The following is a 13,433-nucleotide window of genomic DNA, read 5'->3' as shown; positions in this document are numbered from 1 at the left end:
AAGAGATGAAAGCAGAGGATAATTTCAGAGATGAGAGCTACAAAAGCAGTAAAGAAAACAGGACACTGTGGCACAGAGTGACTGAGCTGGGGTGATGGGAGGACGTGACTCCAATGGGGCGTCTTGATGTGAAGCCTCAGACAGCGCTGAAGGGGGCCGTGGGGGAAGTCATTCCAGCAGGGAGAGCCAGTGCATCTGGGAGCTGAAAGGGAGCAACACTGGCTGGGGTGGGTCAGTGACGCCTTCCATGGCTTCAGCACGCGAACCGTGCAGATCTTCAGTTCAGGTCAGTCGCTCAGTCGGGTCTGACTCTGCGACCCCATGAACCGCAGCACACCAGGCATCCCTGTCCATCACCAACTCTCAGAGTTCACCCAAACTCATGTCCATTGAGTTCGTGATGCCATCCAACGATCTCATCCTCGTGTAGATCTGAGCGAGGAGTTTTAGTTTAGCTTCCTTTTTGCTGCAGCAGCAAGAACAGATGGTAGGGCGCAAGAGCAGGAGCAGGGAGACCATTTGGGAGGCTATTGTGCTAGTCTAGGCCAGAGAGGATGGTGGCGCGGACAACCGTGGAGAGCCGGGAGTGGAGAGCCCAGCAGGCAGGGGTATGGATTGCATACGAGGATCGCTGGGGAGTGAGGACACTCTTGGTCATGGACAACCTGCTGGGCTCACCTCTCTGGAGTCCTTGGCGTTTGTCCTTTCACCCACTCTTAGGTCCCCAGACCAGCACCCCACTGTGGGCTTAGAACAGTATAACTTATGCTGGCTGCGTGGTGCTCTGCTTCTCTCTAGACCATTTGTTTCTTCCTCCGTTCGAGTCTGAAGTCTTCTTCCCAAGACTGGGTCATCTTCTGCGAGATGGGCATCCCTAACCTTTGTTCCCAAGGTTTCCTTTTATTCTCCAAAGAACTTGGCAAAAGTACCCAACGGGATCTCAAGCTTTCCTTGCTGTTCTTTCACAGCCAACGAGACTAAATGGAGAAGGATGGGGAATATTATAAGTCAGACCCAGAGGGAGAGTCCTCTAGGCTGACAGAGTGCCCCAGTCATCTACGAGGTGCAGGAAATTCCACTGTTATTGAGGCTCTTCTTCAGGGTAATCAGAGTTCTCTTCAAATGCAAATATGGTCAGGATGGGCATCTCACATTAGTTGTAACCCAGGATCAGTGGCTTTGTCATCCCTAATACAAGGAAATCAGCCAGCCCAGAAGTTTGATACCTGGGGATGGTAGAAAGGGCTCAGATTTTTGAAGCCAGAAAGATGCACCCTGAAGTCTTATCTCTGCCACTTACCAGCTGTATGACCTCGGAAAGTTTAGTTTCTTTGACTCTCAGCTTCCCCATTGTAAGTGGGGATTCAGGAATGTTGTCCTTGCTTTCCGAGTCTGTGAGTCTCTTCCTGTTCTGTAAGGAAGTGTGCGTCATTTCTTTTTAGGGTCCAAATGTAAGGGGTGTCACATGATATTTCTCCCTCTCTGTCTGACTTGCCTCACTCGGTATGCCACTCTCTAGGTCTGGGGGGAGGGGAAGGGATAGTTAGGGACTTTGGGAAGGTCAGGTACACATTGCTATGTTTAAGATGGATAACCAGCAAAGACCTATTGTATGGCACATGGAACTCTGCTCAATGTGTGCCAGCCAGGATGGGAGGGGGTTTGGGGGAGAATGGGTACAAGTACATGTATCTGTATGTATGCTTGAGTCCCCTTGCTGTTCACCTGAAACTACCACAACATTGTGAATCAGTAGTATCCCAATACAAAATGGTTTTGGCATTAAAAAAAAAAAAAAAAGAATATTGCCCTTGCAATGCTACTTAAAGATTAAGGGCGATGGAACTGATGCCCCCAGCACTGGGCTCAGCTTGGGATGCTCAAAAAGTTCCCTTCCTTCTCTTGTCTTGATGTTGGCCTCTTGCTCCATCCTGTCTGCCTGGCCAAGCTCTTCCTCCTCCTTTGGTCTTGCAGGGTTATTAAATGAGCCTTGGCTGAGACATAGCCCAGGGCAACCTCTTCTTGCAGAGGCTGCCAAATGTCAGCCCCTCTATCATAAAACTTTCTCTCCCCTTTGGGCTTGGAGGAGGGCTGACCGGTCTGATTGTGCCCATCCCTCCGTGATTAAGGTCCGCAATCAACCCAGCTGCTTGATGGAATCAGAGCTGGCTGATTAGCAGGGCACACTTTGGCCTCAGGTTAATGGATGAGCTCATGCTGTGGCTGCAGAGTAATTACCAGTTAAAAGGTCTGAGGCCAGGGCTCCACGGTCTTGGGGAGGTCTGGCCCCATTTAAATGCAGTATCGGAAAAGTCGCCTTAGACCAGCCAGCAGCACGTATCGATGCTTTCAAACGGAGGTGCTGGAGAAGACTCTTGAGAGTCCCTTGGACTGCAAGGACATCAAATCAGTCAATCTTAAAGGAAATCAGCCCTGAATATTCATTGGAAGGACTGATGCTGAAGCTGAAACTCCAATACCTTGGCCACCTGATGTGAAGAGCTGACTTATTGGAAAAGACCCTGATGTTGGGAAAGATTGAGGGAAGGAAGAGAAGGGGATGACAGAGGATGAGATGGTTGGATGGCATCACCGACTTGATGGACATGAGTTTGAGCAAACTCTGGGAGAGAGTGAAGGACAGGGAAGCCTGGCGTGCTGCAGTCCATGGGGTCGCAAAGAGCTGGACATGACTGAGCGACAAACGAGGCTCACGTAGAGAAGGTGGGGGTCCAGGATCCTGTGACTGTGGCCCGAGAGCTTCAGGCTCAGGCTCAAACCGACCAGATGGGCTGTACTTGTCTTTGAGGAGTCAGCTCAGAGATGTGGCAAGAGTAAGTTTTGGGGTGGGGTCAGACAGACTTGGAGGGAATTCCAGCCATGCTGGCTCTTCCTCCCCTTGCCGGCCCAGGCATTTAAGCTCTGTGCTTTCACGTCCTCATCTATGAAGTTAACAATGCCTGCCTCCCAGGAAGCACAGAGCTCAGTGAGGGCCGGAGCCCATGGTGTCAGCACGCACGCTCTCCTCTTCCCAGGAGTGTGTCCCTGGTCGGTCAAGGAGTCTCTGCCCAGACTGTTCCTGACAACTGACCAACTTTACAAGTCTTTACTGAGTACCTATTTTGTGTCAAGTATGGTGCCCAGTGAAGGGACAAGACACTGTCCCCTAAATTCAAGGAGCTCATGGTCTTGGGGGGTTATCTGTCTAAGACACCAACTGCTGGAACACCCAACACAAGGAGGGTAGAAAGCCTGACCTGGAGCCTTAACCTAGAGGGCAAAGCAAGGATGCTTCCTGGAAGGGATGACACGACCCCAGCGCTCTGGGTGGAGGTGTGCGGAAAGGCATGTTTCAGGCTCTGAGAACAAGTGATGCAAAGATCCGGAAGAAACGGGGCATGTCTGTGCAGGAAATGACAAGGGTTCAGTGCCCGAGACACTGCCGGGTGAGTGAGTTTGTGACTGAGAGATTTAGTGAATAGGGTAATCATTGACTAGGGAGCCAGTGATTGATTTAGTGATCGAATGAACAAACGCCCAAATGGGCGAATGGGGTTGACTAAATGAGCAGTTTGGAGAATGAGTGAATGCTTGGAGGCTTTGTTCTGAGGCCTGGGTTTCCTTACAGGAAATTGCAGTCTCCCCTCTCCCACCCACAGACTCCATCATTCTTTCCCTCACTGCTTAGGGTTGTTGTTGTTGTTTTTTTTTCGTATCACTCAACCCCCTCTGCATATATTCCTACTTTCCTGATTTATTATAAATATTGTCCATTGCCTCTGCCTCTCCTCACCTAGTAGGGCAAGGAGTTTTTATTGGTTTTGTTCACCGTTGTCTTTCATATCATGCCCTGGCGCATAGCTGGTGCTCAATAAATGCTTGTGGAGTGAATGACTTTCATGAGAAGCATAGGGGAGAGAAGTTCCAGAGCCTGAGTTTCTGGGCCCACTCCTCAGACCCCATAGCCATGCTCCAGGGAACGGATGCACCTGGCCCCCTGCTTTCCAGGTCTCCCTTTGTGGAGCTCAGCAGCCTGGATGCCTGGATCGTCAGAGTTGCGGCCTTGGGTCCAACAGGCCTTGCCCTGGGCTTGGCCACATGGATGGGGCAGGTGGTGTGCAGGGAGGGAGGGGTGGAGGGAAGTCTGGGGAAGGCGGAGCTGCTGGTGAAAGCCATTCTGCCTCCTCCAGCCATCTCAGCAGTGGCCACTTGTCAGAAGAACTGGCAGGGGGAAAAAATGACAGGAAATAAATCAGGCCCAATTTATCACCTTCAAATTGTGTTGAACAAGAGACTGGAGCTACTTGATTTTAAAGAACCCCCCACTTGTTCCCCCCACATAGAGCAAACACCACTAAATGCCTGTCCACCCGCACAGCTGACTGTTGGCAATGTGGATGCCAATTACAGGGTTCCCTGCCGTGGGGGCTGATCCACGGTGCCTGTCGAGGGGGTGCGGGGGGAGAATGGAGTCATTAAATGGGAGAACAAAGGAGGCCGGACAAGTTCAAAAGGGATTAAGGCATAGAGAAAAAGGCTGCCTTTCTGGGGCATTTCTGCCTGGGGTTGGCCTGGGTGCCTCTGGCAGAACCGACTGCTGGTTCAGGCAGATGGTAACTGCTAGATGCCAGGTAGACCTGGCATAATCTACATGGAAGGCTTTCGGGGGCACCCCAAATATCTTCGTGACTGCTGAGCCTCTTTTTTCTCAGTTCACCAGCTTGTAGGGTGCAGTGGTTGCAGCGATTTCCCAACCTCGTTGATCCAAGCTCTGCCCCAATCCAGTGCTTCAGTCAGCTCTTCTGCAGTCACCTAAACCGTCCGACACCCACTGCTTACATGCCTCCTGTGACAGGGAGCTCTTCCACCCCTGCAGCAGCCCCTCTCCCATCTTAGTGTACCCTTGACTTCCACGGTCCTTTGTGAGGACAGGGCTGACGCAGCATCCGAGTTTACTGAGCACTTCCTCTGTGCAGGCACCACTCATTATAGAGTGCATTCACTCTGTTCATCTTGCCCCACTTTCCTCTTCGTTCTCACTCTGCAGCCTTCTAACCCCTCCGTTCAGGGCCTAAGCACGCGCTGTTCCCTCGCTTAGGAGCACACCCTACCTCCTTCACAGACTGCCATCAGGGGAAAGGGGGTGATGAACACGGGAGCACCTAGTACCTGGCTGCCCCTAGTGAGGGCCCAGCAAATGAGAGTACTGGCTCCGTTCTCCTCTGTCACCTGGGACGCTGAAGAATTTCCGTCATAGCACCCACATTCCATGCCTTCATTTCTCTGCCTCTCTAACAGTGAAAGGAGACAGTTTCAAGCTGGCTCCTTTGAGTCCCACCTTCATCCAAGGTTGATACTTTTCTTTCAGTTCCTGATCATCCGTGAGACTCCCAAGGCTTCCATCCTCTGCTCTGGGGACCTTGTAAATGTCAAAGGCCTGGGGCTGTGGGTGGTTTTCGGGAGATGGACCACCCAGAGGCACAGTCTGCAGGGCGCAGGCCAATGGCACTGTGAGCTAGGTGACCAGTGGCGGTCGGGACTGACCCCTGGCCAGCGGGGCTCCCGCAGGTGCTGCCGAGTTGGGTGGCATTCCTGTAGACCCTGTTACCTTAGATTCGGGGCCTGTTTCTTCCTTGAAGCAGGCTCCACCCACCCTCTCTGGTGCTCGCGGTCCCTGCCCGCCCCCTCTTCACGCTTCTGCCCTTTTTGTGGTTGCTGCAATCAGAAAAGCTACTTGTGCTAGCCCACATCTGGCTCTTTTTGCCTTTGGCAACGCTCATAGAAATCTTCGTTTTCCTTTCCACAGGGGATGACCTAGACTCACACGTGCCTCCTGGGGAGTGGAGAGGCCCTCGGGCTCCAGTTGAAAGAGTTTGGGGGCCTCAGAGTCTGGGAGCAAGTGCAGAGATCAATGTGTGCACGCGCTCCCGACGCACTGACTGCGTTTCCCGTAAGAGCAGGACTGGGTCTCGCTCATCTTCCGCCCACAACACTTAGCCTGGTGCTGGGCCCGCAGCAGGGACTCCGCAAGCGCTGTGAGCGAGGAGGCGAGTGCAGACCTGGGTTTCTGGCGCTGACTTCCACCTGCGCCCCTGGAGGAGGAAATGGCAACCCACGCCGGTCCTCTTGCCTAGAAAATCCCATGGATGGGGGAGCCTCGTGGGCTACTGTCCATGGGGTCGCAAAGAGGCGGATATGACTGAGCAACTTCACTTTCACTTTCTACCTGCCGCTAGTTCTAGATGATGCTTCTAGGCACCTGGGACCTTGCTGACGCCTCCAAGGAACCACAGCCCAGAAAGTCTAAGGAATTCTCTCAGTCACCTGAGTAGTCTCCTGAGTCAGGGCGGGTGGGCCCGGAAGCAAACTTTGACCTTCTGGTTTTCAGTCGTCTCTCATTTTCCCTAAACATGCTATGAGAACTACTTGGAACTACCATCCCTACTTGGATGCTTACTGGATGTAATTATTCAGCTTATTACTTAACCTCTCTGTACCTCAATTTCCTCATCTAAGAACTGAGGATAATGACAGCATCTCCCTAAGGGTTATTGTGAATTATTAGATAATTTAATACTTGTGCAATGCACTTAGTTACAAGGCTTGACCATAATAGCATTATGTAAGCACTATATGTGTTGGCCATTGTTATTACCATTTTTTGCTAATGGCGGACTAACAGCGTATTTTACTGTTCCGCTCACTTTTAAGACCCTCTTCAAATGCTGCCCTTGTCCCCAGCCACCGGCTGAGCCAGCCTCTCTCCTCCTTCCCCCACAGTCTCTTCTCCATTGCATTTTTTCTGTGTCCGTCTCTCTCACCGGCCTAAGCAATTGCATAGTGTGTCTTGCTCATCCCTGGGACCTGACACAGACAGTGTGTGCTAAATCACTTCAGTCGTGTCTGACTGTTTGCGACACTATGGACTGTAGCCTGCCAGGCCCCTCTCTCCATGTGATTCTCCAGGCAAAAGTACTGGAGTGGGCTGTCATTTCCTCTTTCGGGGGATCTTCCTGACCCAAGGGTTGAACCCGTGTCTCTTATATCTCTTGCACTGGCAGGCAAGTTCTTTACCATTAGCGTCACCTGGGAAGACATAGACAGTGGGTGCCCTAAAAATGCATAGTAAATTAGCCAGAGCTTGGAGGAATCATATTCCTTCTCCAAACCTTGGAGGCTCCACGGACTTTCTCCAGAAGAGTGATGGTTAAGGGAACCATCCCTGGAAGCTGCTGGAAGGTGGGCTTTAGGTTCCAGGAAAGACCGCCTCTCCCTCTGCTTCCAAGCTTCCGTCATTGTCCTGCATCGTGCCTAATGAACACTCAAAGTGATTTTCTATTGCTTGTAATTCACCAAAATTGTTCTAACATTTGGAAGGGCCCGGAAATTGACAGCCTAATACCCCAGTTTGCCTGTCTGTCTGAATGCCTTGTCGAAGGCTGAAGCTGATTGCTTTCCTGCCAAGATTATCCCAGAGCTTCAGACAACATCTGAGGAAATAAACGGTTGGAAAGGTTAGAGACAGGAGCTGGAGGGGAGAAAGTAGGGAGGGGATTCAGGAAAACATGGGCAAGAAGCTGAGTTTGACGTGAGCTGGAGACTGACCTGAGAATTGGGGAGTGGAAGAGGGATGTGAGAACTATTTCCTTCTCATTCTCAGAAAGTCTCAGTGAGTGTTGGAAACTGGAGGGGCACAGGAGACAGCAGGTAAGTCCACATGCTCTTCCGTTGCTCAGTCATGTCCGACTCTTTGTGACCCCATGGACTGCAGCACGCCAGGCCTCCCTGTCCCTCACCATCTCCTGTAGTTCACTCAAACTCATGTCCATCGAGTCAGTGATGCCATCCAACCATCTCATCCTCTGCCGTCCCCTTCTCCTCCTGCCCCCAATCCCTCCCAGCATCAGGGTATTTTCCAGTGAGGCAGCTCTTTGCATCATGTGGCCAAAGTATTGGAACTTACAGCTTTAGCATCAGTCCTTCCAATGAATATTCAGGATTGATATCCTTTAGGAAATCCCCTTAGGACCTTCTAGAATATTCTGCCCTCACCTTATTATTTTATAAAAGAAACAGCTGAGCCCCATGGGGATAAGAAAGGGGTTGATTTACCAGCATGGATAGCAAAGACTGAAGTCAGAGCTCCTGTCATCTCTAAAAGAGACTTGCAAACATCTCTGTGTTGCTGAGAAGACTAGAAATAGCATAAGTCAACCTCTAGACCTGGGCTTGGCCCAGAGAAGGTGCTGAGCAGAGGTTAGCTCCTCTCTACCACAGGGTCAAAGCCAGGGCTGCTCACTTGGTGAGTCCATCACAGTGGCTGCCCAGGCCGGGACACAAAGAGAGAAGGTGCAGCCCCTCTGGCCTGGCGGCCCCGGGGCCTCTCAGCTCTGGACCGAGTGCTCCTGGGGCCAGGAACCTGTCCAGATTGGCCTGCTGTTCCATCGGAAGTCAGCCCCATCAGGTAAGCCTGGGGTCCCACCCCTTCCTGAGCCCTCAAGGACCCCGCTAGGTCCTCCCCGTCTCTTTTTCACCAGTTCCCCTGTCCTGGGGTGCCCCGTGTGCAGACGGACAGCCTCTATAGCCCCCTCAGCTTCCTGCCTCGATTCCCTGCTCCCTATAAACAAAGCTCTTGGAAAGGGTTGCTGGTACTGGACGCGCCCTCCTCCCCATTTCCTCCTCAGTCCGCTCCAGTCAGGCTATCGTCCACCTCCTTCCTCTGGGCCTGCTCATATCAAGGTCACAGATGACCGATGGCTCACCGAAGCAATTGCCAATTCTGTGCTGCGTTCTCCGGCACGCCCTGAGCTCTCGGAACGCCCGCTTCACTTGTACCCGTTTCTGCTGGCTGTCAGGCTCCCTCCCTGTCTCACCCGTCTTGCTCTGTCCTCGACTTCTCTACCGGCACCTGTCCCCTAGATGGTCTTATCAATGCTGTCAATTATGTGCTGGAAGACTCTTGATTTTATATCCGATTCTACATCAGATTTTATGTTTTAAGCTTGAGCTTTGGACCTTTACGTACAAGTGAAACTTGAACCGTTACATTCAAGTGTCTACCTGAGTCCATGAGTGTGTCCAGTGACTCCATTCCTGTCGAAAACCTCTGTGTTGCCCGTATCCTCTGCCTGGCTGTCACCCGTCTTTCAAATTTCAGTTCAAATGGCACTTTTTGGAGGGACCTTTGCCAGCACCCTGGCTGGACTAGCCTCATAGGAACTCTTTGCTATGTACACTAACACTGTCTTTTATTTAAATTTAAAGATTTTTTTTTTTTGATGTGGCTCATTTAAAAAAATTTACTGAATTTGTTGCATTATTGCTTCTGGTTTATGTTTCATTTTTTTTGGCTGAGAAGCATGTGGGATCTTAGCTCCCCAACCAGGGATTGAACCTGCAGCCCCTGCATTGGAAGGTGAAGTCTCAGCCACTGGACTGCCAGGGAAGTCCTGACACTTCTTTATACCATGGATCAAGGTCTGAAATTTTCCTTCCCTCCTTCTCTTCTTCCTTCTCTCCCCACTCCTTCCTTCCTCCCTTTCTGTCTTTCCTTCCTTCCTTCACTTTTCCCTCCACTTCCTGTCTGTTTCTCCTCACTCACCTAGGCAGTGTATTAAAAAGCAGAGGCATCAATTTGCTGACAGAGGGTCATATAATCAGTGCTGTGGTTTTTCCAGTATGTATGGATGTAAGAGTTGGACCATAAAGAAGGCTGAGCACCAAAGAATTGATGCTTTTGAGCTGTGGCATTGGAGAAGACTCTAGAGAGTCCCATGGACTGCAAGGAGATTCAACCAGTCAATCCTAAAGGAAATCAACCCTGAATATTCATTGGGTGAACTGATGCCCCAATACTTTGGCCACCAGATGTGAAGAGCTGACTCACTGGAAAAGACCCTGATGCTGGGAAAGGTTCAGGGCAGGAGGAGAAGGGGATGACAGAAGATGCTTTTTAATACACTGCCTAGGTTGGATGGCATCACTGACTCAATAGACATGAGTTTGAGTAAACTCAGGGAGACAGTGAAGGACAGAGAAGCCTGGTGTGCTGCAGTCCATGGGGTCCCAGAGAGTTGGACACGACTTAGTGATTGAACAACTACCACCTCATAGAAGCTAAGTATACCAAGGGCAGGGATCCTATCTGTCTTGTTTACAACTGCCTCCTCAGACTTGAGGGCAGTTCAGTTCAGTTCAGTTCAGTCACTCAGTCATGTCCGACTCTTTGCGACCCCATGAATCGCAGCATGCCAGGCCTTCCTGTCCATCACCAACTCCCAGAATTCACTCAAACTCACACCCATCAAGTTGGTGATGCCATCCAGCCATCTCATCCTCTGTTGTCCCCTTCTCCTCCTGCCCCCAGTCCCTCCCAGCATCAGAGTCTCTTCCAATGAGTCAACTCTTCGCATGAGGTGGCCAAAGTATTGGAGTTTCAGCTTCAGCATCATTTCCTCCAAAGAAATCCCAGGGCTTATCTCCTTCAGAATGGACTGCTTGGATCTCCTTGCAGTCCAAGGGACTCTCAAGAGTCTTCTCCAACACCATAGTTCAAAAGCATCAATTCTTCGGTGCTCAGCTTTCTTCACAGTCCAACTCTCACATCCATACATGACCACCGGAAAAACCATAGCCTTGACTAGACAGACCTTTGTTGGCAAAGTAATGTCTCTGCTTTTGAATATGCTATCTAGGTTGGTCATAACTTTTCTTCCAAGGAGTAAGCATCTTTTAACTTCCTGGCTGCAGTCACCATCTGCAGTGATTTTGGAGTCCAAAAAACTAAACTCTGACACTGTTTCCACCATTTCCCCATCTATTTCCCATGAAGTGATGGGACCAGATGCCATGATCTTCATTTTCTGAATGTTGAGTTTTAAGACAACTTTTCACTCTCCACTTTCATTTTCATCAAGAGGCTTTTTAGTTCCTCTTCACTTTCTGCTATAAGGGTGATGTCATCTGCTTATCTGAGGTTATTGATATTTCTCCCGGCAATCTTGATTCCAGCTTGTGTTTCTTCCAGTCCAGCGTTTCTCATCATGTACTCTGCATAGAAGTTAAATAAGCAGGGTGACATTATACAGCCTTGACGTACTCCTTTTCCGATTTGGAACCAGTCTGTTGTTCCATGTTCAGTTCTAACTGTTGCTTCCTGACCTGCATACAGATTTCTCAAGAGGCAGGTTAGGTGGTCTGGGATTCCCATCTCTTTCAGAATTTTCCACAGTTTCTTGTGATCCACACAGTCAAAGGCTTTGGCATAGTCAATAAAGCAGAAATAGATGTTTTTCTGGAACTCTCTTGCTTTTTTGATGATCCAGCAGATGTTGGCCATTTGATCTCTGGTTCCTCTGCCTTTTCTAAAACCAGCTTGAACATCTGGAAGTTCACAGTTCACATATTGCTGAAGCCTGGCTTGGCAGCATCTGGCTTACAGGAGTGTCATAAATTTTTCTGCCCTATAGATGCTCTGATGTTCCTAAATTGCTTTCTAGGAAAACTGGAGTAAAGCTTGGGTGCCCATGTGTCTGCCAAACACCAGCCTGTCCCCAAATACCACCATGGCTGTCTAGAGCCCAAGAGCCCAAGCTTTGCCGTCAGGGAGATCTGGGTTCCAATTCTGGCTCTGCCTCATCCAGCTGGGTGAACTTGGAAGGGTCACTTCATCTCGCTGAAGTTAGATTTCTTTAATATAAAATGGGCTCCTCAATATATAGGAGGCATTGATGTCTGCTGGGAGCCTTGGCATCCAGACCTGGATGCAATACCTGGGTGTGGTTGGCTGAATCAAGGTCAAGTGGAGCAGGACAGTCACTTCTGTTGATCTCAGTGCTCTGTTTGTGGGCACGCAGTTCAGTTAACATGTTCCTTCTTTTTGCCTGTCATATTACATATTGCACAATTTAGTTTTAGAGAAAAAAAAGAGAACATGTCTACTCTTAATACTCAATTCAGTTTGGGCGCCAGGATGGAGGGACTTCTCCCCACTCAAGACCACTCTTGGCCCTGCTCCCTCTTCCTCTTACAAGGCCCTTCCTACGGTCACTTTGTAGAATGGCCACTATCTTCCACATGTCGGCTCCCTCTGTGAACATGACCTGGGAGAGGAAGGACCTGTCTGAAGGCCAAAGCTCAGCCAGCCTCCAGCTCACTCGGCAACTGTGACTGTGGATGGGGCAGAGGGATTCCTCTCTGCTTGTGGCCTGTTGGGGGCTTCTTGGGCCTGGATGGATGGAATAGAAGCCTTCCCCCTGTTTCTGGCATCAGCATCCTTTTCGAACTCATCTTTGACACATGAGTCCTGCTATGGAGGTTGTCAGGGCCTGCTTTCTGTATTACAGCTGTTACTCGATTCTTCACTGGAATACTTTGGGCACAATTTCCTTTTCATGAAGCCTCAATGTGCAGGACAATGGAATTTGGATTGCATCTTATATGCATCTTAAACTGCATCTTACATGAACCCTCTCTCATCAAATATGTTTACTGAAGGATCACTCCTGATAGATATCATATGGGGCATTTTACACATACTTTCTCAAAAAAATCTTGACAAACCCATTGGGAAGTGGGCTTTATTTTCTCCATTATAGAGATGTAAAAACTAGGGCTCAGAGAGAGGCTAAGTCTTTTCTCCAAAGTCACCTAGCTATTAAGCCACAAAAGCAGGATTTAAACTCAGTAGAGTTCCGTTGTCATCTGTCATAGAAGTCTTTCCCAAGCAACAGATTGCAAATAGCACCCCACTATTTCTCTTCCTTACCATCTGGACTTATTTTCTTTATTGCCTTTGCCATTATCTAAAATAATATTTTTTTCTTATTATGTCCCCTTCTGGAAAATAAATTCCATGAAGGGAAGGATTAAATCTGATTCAGAGCTATTGTCAGAGGCTAGAATATCCATAGAGGGTGCTGAATAAGTATTTTTGAATGAATGAATGAACAAATGAAATAGCTGGATAACCTTGTACAAATATCTCTGAAGACTCAGTTTCTTTTTTCTGCAAAGCGGGACCACCAAAGCAGACATTTGTGGTTGATAGGGTTTGGTGTAGTGTATGTACAGTGGTCAGCATCGCATCAGGTATGTGGTAGGTGCCAGAAGTGGAAGCTTCTGGAATATCAGCTGTAATTATCGTTGTCTAAGCCCAGGGCTTTTTCTGCTACCTGCTCCAGCCTTGAAGCTGTTCATTTTCCCCAGGGCTTCCCTGGCTGGTCTTGGCAGTCCCCATCGCCCCCTCCTTCAGGAGCTGGTGAGGCCGAAAGCACGGCTGCGGCAATGAAGGGAAATGAGATTGGAAAGGATCCTTAATTCTAAAGAATTGTCCCCAAACCCAGAAACGACACTTTAAATCAGAGTCCTTCCCATAACTCATCGTCTATCTCCATGGAAATGGGCACCATATGGAGTTAATTAGTAGGACAACA

This window comes from Budorcas taxicolor, chromosome 8 (assembly GCF_023091745.1).
Source record: "Budorcas taxicolor isolate Tak-1 chromosome 8, Takin1.1, whole genome shotgun sequence".
NCBI lineage: Eukaryota > Metazoa > Chordata > Mammalia > Artiodactyla > Bovidae > Budorcas > Budorcas taxicolor.
Note: the sequence above shows the minus strand (reverse complement) of the source record.